This window comes from Micrasema longulum, unplaced genomic scaffold (genome assembly GCF_059751315.1).
Source record: "Micrasema longulum isolate JH-2025_06_02 unplaced genomic scaffold, ASM5975131v1 h1tg000274l, whole genome shotgun sequence".
In the NCBI taxonomy this organism is placed as follows: domain Eukaryota; kingdom Metazoa; phylum Arthropoda; class Insecta; order Trichoptera; family Brachycentridae; genus Micrasema; species Micrasema longulum.
This window is the reverse complement of record NW_028277478.1, coordinates 785,679-797,920: the sequence shown is the minus strand read 5'-3', so window position 1 is coordinate 797,920 and position 12,242 is coordinate 785,679. Positions and strand designations below refer to the sequence as shown.

Below are 12,242 nucleotides of genomic sequence, written 5' to 3'. Positions count from 1 at the left end.
CGTATATCATTCACCATTTTGCCTATGTTTGAACAGCCATATTTCTTCAATTCTTCCATTTGTTGATTTTAGTGAAGCTAAAGCTGTGTAAAGTGGCCAATTAAACCAGCCAATGACAAGTCATAAGCCCTGTGAATGCTCAGAATTCCAAATTCCCATTTATCAACCGCCGCGCCGTTTTTAAATATATTGTCTATCCGATCGCGCTAATGTTGTGTCCTAAAACTCGCTCCAGAAGACCATCCCTTTTACGCAAATCGGGTCTGTATATTTAAAAGTGTCAAGTTTCGGGATAAAATCAATTGCTACAGGAAAGACCAATAACTGGAACAGGTTGATGGCTTGGCATTCTAGTTTATTTTCCCTAACAGAGGCTGTGAACGACAATTGACACCGCATACTGCATCGCTACTAGGATACTCAAAGATAAATGACGGTGCACTCTGCTCTAATAATAACATAGAAGCCGTTGGGCTTCGCCCCCATTACCGCGCCCCCGCATTCGCGACGTTAATTTGTTTTCCTGATCAAAGAGTTACATGATTTATTGACTAAGCTTTTGAGCAAAAATATCATGTGAAGAGTGTGCTTTTATTGTTGATTTCTACAATGTCAAAGAACTTGTAACTGAACATTTTAAAGAATACAAGACAAGCCAAAAAAAGACTTTGGATATAAGAAAACTAAGAATACCAAACAGATTTCTGTATTTTCCACGCCGATAGCTCCCAGCTATCGCCGTCCGTTTAATATCTGATGATCTTTACTATAAATTATTCTTACCTTGTACATTCAGAGCCAAGTTCATCTCATGTAAGCAATCTTAATGGTAAATTATTAAATAATCATGACCGATGTACAAAATTTATGCGTTCAGGTGGATGATGAATACAGTTTTGTATGCGATATAGAACCAGAACCCAGAATCAAGTGTTTTTGACTCGATGGCTGCTCTAAGGTAAAAATCCCGAATAAAAAAATCGAGTAGAGAAAAGTTTTTATCTTTCTGTAATGATGAATGTGTTCACCTACCATTCTAGATGTCCTGGGTTCAATCCCTATCAAGGTGGACGTGAAATATTAATTCGAAAGTTTTTTTGAACTCCAATATTTCATTCCTGGACTGATATCTGAATCGTAAGATTGATCACCTTACCTTCATATGACATTTTTACCTTACCTTTATATGAAAACGACTTTATTCAAAAAAAGATTAAAATGAGTTTAGGTCATAAAACGACTTCAATGAACATTATCCATCTTTCTGCATTAAAAAAAAACGCAACGTTTGGGTGGAAATATTACGAAATTCGGTATTTTTATTACTCAGATAATTCGAAATCCCTGTTAGTACGGAAGCGACACAACGCAGACAGATATATAGTGACCAAGAGCCGGTTGAGTCGATTTTATTCCAATACAAATAGAATGTTCGCTTAACTTTTTTAAGTTTCATATGTAACTTAGTAGACATTATAATAATAAATATGTACATCTCCCCTCCCCTCCTTATCCTCTCTTAGAGCATTTTGTCCTTATCCCGCCCAATTTACAGTAACTTAATGTTCTTAAAATTAATATTTAAAAAATCTTTGAGTATTGAGTACATGAAAATAACATTTTTATATGTATAAATTGTATGTATTTATTTGATATGTAATATATTTTCTTTACTAACTTTGTATACTATGTGGAAATTTGTTATTAGTTCTGAGTTTATACAGTATATCTGTTTGTTTACTAAAAATATGTATGTAGAACTGTATATTTCCCTAATAAAATAAAATAAAATTAAAATATTAAAATGACCAATTTAGCCTTGTGATTGTTTTATTCCAGCTTACCGATAATCCTAATGACTTGTTTAAGTTTATATCATTTTATTATTTGAATTATCGATAATCTTAGAGACTTATATGCGTTTACGTTATTTTGTAAATAAATAAAAATACGTGTTTGGTGACCTGATCAGACCTAATAAAAGTTATGTCATTATCTCATTTATCATAGTTCTTTTGTTTGTTTTTTTCGATCTAATAATGACTCATTTAATAAATGTCTTGTTTAAACTTTTAATAATTTATTTTTATTACGCGTGTTTTTTATAGATTCATAGTTGAAAGCTTTCGGTAAAATTTGTAACTCATAATTCGGTGCTTACTTCGAAAAATTCACAAAAATGTCACAATTTACATTCTTTTTTTGCAATTTTACAAAAAGTAGATTTTTTTAGTGGAGTCGTTTTCGTCCAAAGATGCGATTTGTTTAACCAATGCAGTGCTCTATTCACCACAAGGTACGAAAAGGGGGATAGTGATGATTTTGACATATACGATTAGAAATATAACTGCATTTATTAACTTATCTAAAATCGGGATAATCTACCAACGGATCATATCTCAAAAGTGCTAGTTGTTTCGAAATCTTTTTTGGCGTAGGGGAAATTTTTGTATCTCCTAAATTCGTATCCTTTTCTTAACGGTCTAAAGAACGAATGAAATTAAATGAATGGAGCAATTTAAGATTCACTGAGTACCCCTTCGCGTGGTCAAAGTATATTATGGCTACCGTAATAGTGTAACATAACAATAAGTATTCTTTAACTTTTGTACAAGTTTAATGTTGAGAAATGTTTTTTTTTTGGTAAAAATAAATAATATTTATTACTTTATCACCCATTTATCACTATCGGGATTAAAAAAAGGGGTCCATTTTTTGCCATTTTGAAGTTAAATGCAAAAATTATAGTAAAATGCCATTAATTTTACATGTGAATATAACACCGACGCCCATTTTTGTCATAAAATTGCTTTTTGTTGAAATGAAAATTTGTAATTTACTTAGTTTTAATGCAAAAAACATCAGTTGTCCCAGATACGCTATTTTTATAAGTACTTTTACTTTTAAGATAATAATTATTTCATTTTGAAGTTTTATATATTGTGTGGCAGTGATGGCGCACTAGTCTACGTAAAATACAATACTTGATATTTCTCTCTTCTTTTTTTAGTGACAAAGTTGCATTTGAACATTTCACACCGGATTTAGAATGTAAACTTTGTCAAACCAAACTGGATTTTAATACGGAAAATATTTATTTTTGTTGCATTAATACCGCAATAAATCGGTATAGGAGAGAGCACGAAGATAGAACTAATAACAAGGAAGACAGAGACGGCATTCTGTGGCCGGTATTAGTGCAAAACAGTTTTTTTTTTTTTTTTTAATATCTGTGTTCTTATGATTAACCCAAATATTTAATTTTGAGGGCCATTTTCAACGAGTTGTAGATAACTCCCTATTAGAAAATAGAATCAAGTTGGAGAAGAGTGGGATTCAAACCACAGACCTTTGGTCCATGAGTCCGAGACACTAGCTACAGGACCACAACCCGATAAAAATTTCAAGATTTCAACCCCGAGATTCAGTCTGTTATTGACAGTGATGGGCGATGCACGTTAGTAAGATGAATGGCGTATTTATGATTTTTAATTTTGTGTTTATTTTTATAAATTATAGCAAAAGAATTATTATCACCTTTCCATGTTTTTTTTTTCTAAAATTCTGTATTTTTACTTATGGTAACACGATGTTACATTACTGCGCGCAATGGAGTTATTTACTACAGACATTTAAGAGTTATAGATTTAAATAATTTCATTATTTGATTTTGCCCAAATGTTTGTAGACAAAACACTGGATTTCACCCCTCAGGAGTCATTCAGATTAACAAATTACAACAGGGATAAAGAATACATTACAAAAGGGCATATGGAAGTATAGGCATTTACCGGGCTTATGACCGGTCATTAACTAGTTTAAGTGGCCATTTTATACACTGTGTAACATTCACCATTTTGCCTATGTTTGAACATCCATATTTCTTCAATTCTTTAAATATTTTAGAGACCTGTTTCACTGTTTTAACATCTTTTATCAGTTTGCATCTATTACAGTTCTAAGATAGTGTGGAGTTATTTGTTTTTCTGACTCGTGTTCAATAAAGAACTTCAGCCCTACGGGAAATTGGATACAAAAGCAGTTTTTGTGCGCGCGGTAAAAATTAGAGCATTAAATTGTATGGCGTAATTTTTTGAGAATGTACGAAAAAAATAATAAATCATATTTTAATAAAAACACACTATTTGAATGACGTCACTGGTTCATATGAACCATTTAATGAAATGAGAGCTTTGAAGGATATTCGGTTTGGTCACCGTAAACGAACTAATCGGAAGAGCTGTGAGAGAACAACCTTTGACGTCACACGCGGAGTTGTTTCAGAAACACAACTTTAAGAAATCAAAGCGCTGATAAAAGAATATATGAAAATGAAAAATATAAAATTGGCTTCGTTTAATAGTTTATTAACAAATAAAAAAGAAAAAAAAGACACTGAACTTCTTCATTTCTGAGATGTATTGATTTATTTACTTATTTTCAGTTCACAAACAGTCAACGATATCAAAATATAAGTACAATTTATAAAATAAAAAATAAAAACACTAAACATCTTTCACCAATAGTCACAAAAGAAAAAGAAAAAATGTAGATAGACCAAAATTTAGTTTTAAAAATATGTTATTAAAGCAGTTTATTAGAATTTATATAAGATTTATTTTAATTAAATTTAATTTAAGATAGATGCAATTTATACAATCGAATATAATTTTACTTGATTATTAATAAAGTCTCATAGTAGTAATAAGTTTTTTTAAATGTTTTTAAATAATTAGAGTAATAATAGTCACAGTAAAATAAAAACAATACGTAATCTTATGGACTGCGTACTCTTAGGCGTACCTCCCCTAATATATGTTTGCTGGGACCCAATTCCACGATTTTATCAGTCATTGGTTGACTATTGAGCATGTAATAAAAAAAATATACAAGTAAATGACCGATGGTAAATAACATATTGTGTTAGTCTTATTTAACGGCCATAATTCAGTTTGATGGCAGAGATGCTAGATAAAATTTGTGAAACATGCGTTATAATAAAAATAACCTCGCACATTATTTATAACTTGACACACATGCTTTAATCTTTTGTTTGAATTATGATTTTTAAAAATGCCTAATTTATATTTTTTCCATTTTATATATTTTTTTACTGCCTTTCATACGGTTTCGGCAAGGATACATTCTGTCTCCTCTCCTTTTTAATATGTATTCGGAAGCCATTTTTAGAAATGCACTAAATGAACTAACAAACGGCATTAGCATAAATGGATAAATTATAAACAATATCCGATACGCGGATGATACTGTCCTTAGCAGATAGTATGGAAAGCCTGCAACTATTATTGGACAAAGTTTACACGGCAAATTTGAATAAAGGGCTAGAGATGAATATTTCCAAGACAAAATGTATGGTTATTCAGAAAAAGCCACAAACTTTCCCAATGACTTTAAAACTTGGAGCGCAGTTTATTGAGCAAGTTCATCAATATAAATATTTAGGATGCTGGCTGAATGATAAATGGGATCACTCGCAAGAGATCAAAGTCAGAATAGAGGTGGCGCGAGACTGCTTTTTCAGGATGCGTGACCTTCTTTGCAGTAGAGACTTTTATTTAGACCTCCGAATGCGCATGACTCGATGTTACGTCTTCTCAGTACTTTTTTACGGCGTCGAAACGTGGACACTCACCCGAAACACTTCAAAAAAGATCTTGAAATGTGGTGCTACAGGAGGATATTAAAAATCTCCTGGGTGGATAGAGTCCAAAACGATGATGTTCTCCGAAGAATGGAAAAAGATAAAGAGGTACTGAAGACCATAAAGAAAAGAAAACTTGAGTACTTTGGGCATGTGATGAGAGGCGAAAAATATAAAATTTTACAAGTCATTCTACAGGGAAGGATTGAAGGGAGACGTAGTGCAGGTAGAAGGCGCATCTCTTGGTTTAAGAACTTGCGCGAATGGTTCCATTGCAGCACTCAGTCCTTGTTCAGGAGAGATGCCAATAAAGTAAGAATTGCAATGATGATTTCCAACCTAAATCGGGGAGAGGAACTATAAGAAGAAGATACGGTTATGCAATACTTTGTGATATAGCCCTCTTTTAAAACGCCTTAATTTCTATTATTACACAAGATAAAGGGTAGCGTTCAATATATATAGGCGAGGTCCATATTATCACAAGCTTTTGAATTTACCTTATATTTTGGTACAAAGAACTAATTAAATATTCGCCTTATCAAAGAGGTAGCAGGCATAATTAACTCAGAGATAATCACTCGCCCAACGAGGGTCGACTCAAATTATCCTTAGTTATAATATTATTTTGTATAACTACGTAATCGACAAAATGGTATCATTTTGGTTTAGCCTTCTGAATATTTATTCTATAGATTTTGCTGAATACGTTCAAAGCCACACGCATACAGAAAAAGCCCTTTTCGAAATGAAAAAGTATCATGATCTATTATCATCAGAATTAAGAAATACTTTCCCAAAATTCAGTTTTAATATTTGCAATTTAAGAAGTTAGAAATTGAAATAATTTCCAACGATGAAGTTCAGAGCTGTCTGAAATTAGATATAATAAATAGTTTCTTATGCGTAAAAATAAGACCATTCAATTGTAAGGCGAAGTTTGTTGAAAATGTATAAAAGATTTAATAAAAATGACCTTCAAAAAAACTAACTTCTTTGAACGATGTCGATAGTTCTTTCGTATCAATCAATGATGGAGTATTGTGACAGATTTCCAGTTAACGGAAAGCGAATTGACCAATCCGCAGAGCTCACCGAAGAAAACTTGTGACGTCACTCATGCAGTAATCACAAAAAGTTAAAAAATCATAGTGGTGATTATATGATACATTTGAAAAAAATGTTGGTGTGTTTCGTAGTCCAATAATAAATAAATTTAAAAAAGAAACAATTATTTTTCCATTACCGCTTCTATTAAGATTTAGATTTAGCGTTCTCCAAAGTTAGTAAAATAAAAAAAGTATTGGGTCAGGTAAATGGTTTTAAATATCATCAGGCATTTATTATGATACGTTTTAGTAATAAAAAAACTATTTTTTTCCCTTTCCGGGAGACAAAAATATATATTTTTTTACAATTTTAAAACACGTGAGATTTGAATTTTTTTTATTTAAAAATAAGTTTTTTTGTAATACTTTCTACTGGGAGTTTTCAAAATTGACAAATATTGCAAAAGATTACAAACTCATTTAAATACAAACCAGGCTTATTTTTAAAATTACAGTACAATCCTTAAATGTACGAGCTTCTATATTATAAAGCATAATTTCAGGAGATGACATGTTAAATTTTCGGAGCATTACAAACGTCTTATTTGTTTTTGAAATTTCGGAGAAAATTGTCTGTTACAAATAATCCTTCGCTTTCTCTCCAGACTATGTACTTGTATGTCATGTGTGTTAAGCATTGAGTAATCATGTTTTTTTTTATGTCAGATGTCACCGACTCGCGAGGTTTTTGCGGCGATCTCATGCCTAATATTTTTTACAATAAATGAGTGTAATATTTCTTTTTTAAAGTCGGATAAATAAATGAGTGTAATATTTATTTTTTAAAGTCCACCAAGAAAGCAACTAATACATGCATGCGTTAATAAACTTATAATTAATCAGTCATACCATTAATTCGGTGGCTTGGATCTAAGAGAGGCAATGTCAGATTTCATATTTTTCTTGCCAATATTTTGTTTAGGGGCGATGACAATTAAAAAACTTGTATATAATGAATATCTTTTTTACTAAATTTGGTATTGCATCCAAAATAAAAAAAGTTTATTGAATTTTAATGTTTCTTAATTTTTAAACATATTTTAGTTCGAAAATGTCCTAACAAGATGAAACGCGTCACAATAAACCCTCTTGTATATAAAAAAAATAAGTAGAATTAAAATCCAATTTACGTGTTTTATTTTGAATACATTGCCAAATTTAATATGAAATTCTACCAATTGTCTGCAAACAATTTTTTTATTTGTTTTCAAAGAGCGTGAGAGACGTCACAAAAAGCTTCACAATTTTATTAATCCCTCGTAGAAGTATACGAGATTTTGTTTGTTTTTAAAATTTATTCAAGAAAAACTTTAAGGCAAACCTTTACTTAGTCAATTTGATTATTAAAAAAAAAATGTTTTTCATACGAAATTCAATGATTGTTAATGGTACCTCCTTGTTTTAACTACGTACACAAGTGCCAATGTACCTAAGAAAAATATTTGCAATTGGTTGCTGCACATCGATAGGGACGAGGTTGTCAATTGTTTTGAAGTCCGAGATGAGCAATTAGCGAAAATTGACAAATCTGCTTTCCTTCCAAACTTTTACTTTTATTTGCTTTTTATATATCTTGAAATTTTGTATGTTTTTTCACTACATATTTTTGTATAATTTAATTAACTACTCAATCTTATTTGGCATATTATTTATTACTTCTATTTCTTACAACAGTGTAGAGTGACATTCTAGAAACCACATCTCAATTATCATTTCAATTATGTTTTTTATTTATATATTCTTTTTCTATTGATTTCAATGATACTTTTACTAAACTTTTTTTCAATACTACTATATTTTACTATTACACTATTATTTTGTTGATTTCAATGATGCTGTTTTTTGTATATTTGATTATGTATGAATCTAAATTTGTATAATTTAAAAATAACATTTTTCCTTTTATTTCTGATTATCTTTATTTAAATTGTATTCTTTAAAATTTTATTGTTTACTACTTTTACCTTGTTTTCTTTGATTGTTATTATATTGCATCACATGTCATTATATTTGAATCTAATTATTTTTACTACGTATTTTTTATTGGAAATTATTATGACTTAAGACGGGCACAGCCTAAAAAACCTTAAAAAGTTCACTTATATTTAAACGAGTGTAATTTTGAATTAATAAATAAATAAATACAATTTTAAATCAAAATAAAACTCTGTTTTGTGTTTGTCTTTTGTATGGTATATGAACTTATACGTAGGCACAATTTAATTACTCTCCTGTAATATTAAGATTTATGACATTGTTTTTTTACAGATACGAGTCATAGAATTGTAAGGATTTTGCATTTGATAAATTTGATGTTATCATAATGAATAATAGATCAATTTTTATAACTACAGTAATATCGGATAAAATTGGACTTAAATGGGAATAAGAACGATCACCGGTAGAAAGTTCAAAATCCTATTACTTTATCTTGGCTAAAGTTTAAAACCCGGTTTATATTTCGTTTTCAGAATTCGATACATTTTCTTATCTGAATATACGAGTACTATCAGCAACCTTTGCACTGTGAAATTTTCAGATTTTTCGAATCGAGTGGAAGTTTAAAATGTTAGATTTTATATCACATAAATTCGGCTGTGAATATATTAAACATTATATTTTTTTTAATAATTCTACAATTACAAACAAACAAAATACGTGGATGGCTCATGTTTTGTTTCTAAGCATAGTTTCTAAGCAAAAAATTTTTTTATACTGATTAAACTATCAATTTCAACACTGTTTTGGCATCGAGACAACACTATTACGTAGGCAAAAAGGTCCATAACCTTTTGCCAGAATCGTGGAAAGACGGGAGTGTTGTCAAGTTACGGAAGGTGTTGACCTCGCTCTTTCATGACATTGGTCGTAGGGAGTCAGAAAAGTTGATGCATGCCACGGATGAACCTTACTGGATGTCAAAAATAAAATAAAAAAAATAAGGAATAATTTTAAAAATGTATTTTTATAGATGACAACCAAGAAGTTTCGCATAAATAAATTGTCTATGTTTTTATGAATGTATGTATGTGTATGTGCATGGGTGTATGTACGTGTGTGTGTATGTACATGTGTATATATGTGTATATTTATATATACGTGTGTATATATGTGTATGTCTGTATGTATATGAATCAAAATGTGTATCCGAATAAGTTTATATTTTGTTTGTCTGTGGTCTATATTAATTTGTTAACTATTATAATATATTAAAATGTAATTGCCTAGCTTGGAACGGGGTATGTACCCTTGTTAGCTGGGCAAAGTGAACATGGAATTGTGTTTTGATAAAGAGTGTGAATAAATAAATAAAAAAAATAAAAAAAAATAAAACCAAGTTTTTGGGTAACACGAGCTGTAGGTTGACTTAAAAAAAGTTTTTGTGGAAAATAAACACGCCACAAAAACCTTTTTTTTGGAAATTCAGTAAAAAAAATAAATAAAAATCAGAATCTTGAAGCAGTGCACATGTTTACAGAAAATGCGAATGTTTGAACATGGGCAGAGTGGTGTATGGTACACAGTGTGTAAAGTGGCCACTGAAATCAGCCAATGATAGGACATAAACCCGGTAATCGCTAGAATTTCATATTCCCTTCTCAAAAATGTTTTTCCTCTTAATTTAACTCAAAGCATCTTTACCCTACACTGTGTAAATATTGCAAACAGCTTTGGCAGGTTTATTCCCTCGATTAAACAAGAACAGAAGGAGGTTTCAAAAATACTCACTTGCATCTACTTGACATTTCATTTTGAAGGGTTATAATAAAACAAAATAATAAATGTAACTTAAAAGCAAATGCAATATCTTAGAGAACAGAATTTTTTTTCGAATGACGTATAACCTTTTTGTTTTACTTTCGGTGCTCATTTTTAAATTTGGAAAAAAATATACTCAACTTATGTTTAAACCAAATAATTTATTTAATTGCATATTTATTTAGAATACAAACAGACGTACAGGTTATCTAACCTGTACGTCTGTTACAAATAGCTACGCAAACAGCGCACTAAATTCGGCGAACGCGCATTTGCGGTCGCAGGCCCTACGGCATGGAATGCTCTCCCAGCAGAAGTCCGAAACTGTGAGAGTGAAGTGATGTTTCGGAAAAAACTTAAAACCCACTTGTTCTCTAAATCATTTGAATTAATTATTAGCATGTGGCGACAAAGTACATTATTTTTCTTAAATTAGAAAGTTTAAATTAAATTAATAACTTTATATAATCATAATGTATGGCGCCCTTGAGGTATTATATTATGAAAATGGCGCTTTATACGTTATGCATGATTATTATTATTATTATAAAATAGAAACTAAAAAAAATATTTATAAAAAAAGTAAGACCTGTCATTCAATAACACGTGTTTATTAAATTTTAGTACAATAAGGCGACGACGGGTTAAACTATATAAAAAAAAAATATTTACTACAAATTAAAATAAAAAATATATGAACAAAACAAGAAGATATCTGGAAAGAAATTAATTAGGAGTGGTGGAGGATAAATGAAAGAAAGTATGAGTGGAAAACTGCATCTGATTTGATGATTTGAAAAAAAAATAGAAAAAGAAGACAAAATGTATATTTTCTGTTATTTTGAATCAAACCCATTAGTTCTCTTTTGTACTTTTTATATCTATGGAGCGTAAAATATATTTACACTATTAAAATACTTGTTAAATGTTTCACATAAAACGAAGGGATGATAGAATGTTTCCGATGATTAGTTTTGATATTAGGCATATAGAAAATATCAGAAAGTCTAGTTGGTATATTGTTTTAAGTACATTTGACATGAATTAAACTTTCGAGACATTAAAAATTCAGTGCATTTTGATATTTCCTTTCCTCGGTGAAAGAAAGTGAGATGGGACCGTAGTTTTATAAAGCGGGTTTTGTCTTACCCGATTACGAAATCCGAATATGAGTCACACGATCCACTCTCACTCACGAGTCACTACTAAAAGGAATTGCAAATGGTGGCTTTATATATAACGTGAACCCGGAGTTAAAACTGCGAAAATATTACGTTATGATCTACTCAGTCACTGTAACATTAAAAGTATCGCACCTTGCAGACATTGATGACAAATCAATCAGAAACCCTACGATGACATAATAAAAGCGAACGAACTGTTTCTTTTTTGTTACGTAAATGTGACAAAAAAAGTAGTTTGAAAACAGTTTAAAAACAGGAAAAACACGTGGTACAAGTAACGTGATAAGATGGGTTCATACGAGGACAATATTGTCTTGTCCCAACTCCGTAAACAACATAGAAAACCCTAGACATCACAATGGGACAAGCTCTGCATTTATATGCGCATAAATTATGCATTTATAATTAAGTAGTTGTATTTTTTATTTTTATATTAGTATATAACTACTTCTACTTTAAAGCGTAAAAATATTTCATCTAAGAACAGGCTGAACCATGTAAGATGGTGACTATCCTAACCAGAGGACG

General features: G+C 30.5%; 1 protein-coding gene across 2 annotated transcripts in view; it reads right to left on the bottom strand.

The window, feature by feature from the left end:
• Osi2 (DUF1676 domain-containing protein Osi2) overlaps positions 1-11,738 on the bottom strand; it is a 71,332-nt gene extending 59,594 nt beyond the window's left edge. For both annotated transcript variants that reach the window (XR_015821978.1, XM_088224252.1), the window contains exon 1: positions 11,680-11,738. The gene's annotated coding sequence lies outside the window, so the exon portion shown is untranslated. The remainder of the gene's footprint in view (positions 1-11,679) is intronic.
• Positions 11,739-12,242: the final 504 nt, after the last annotated feature.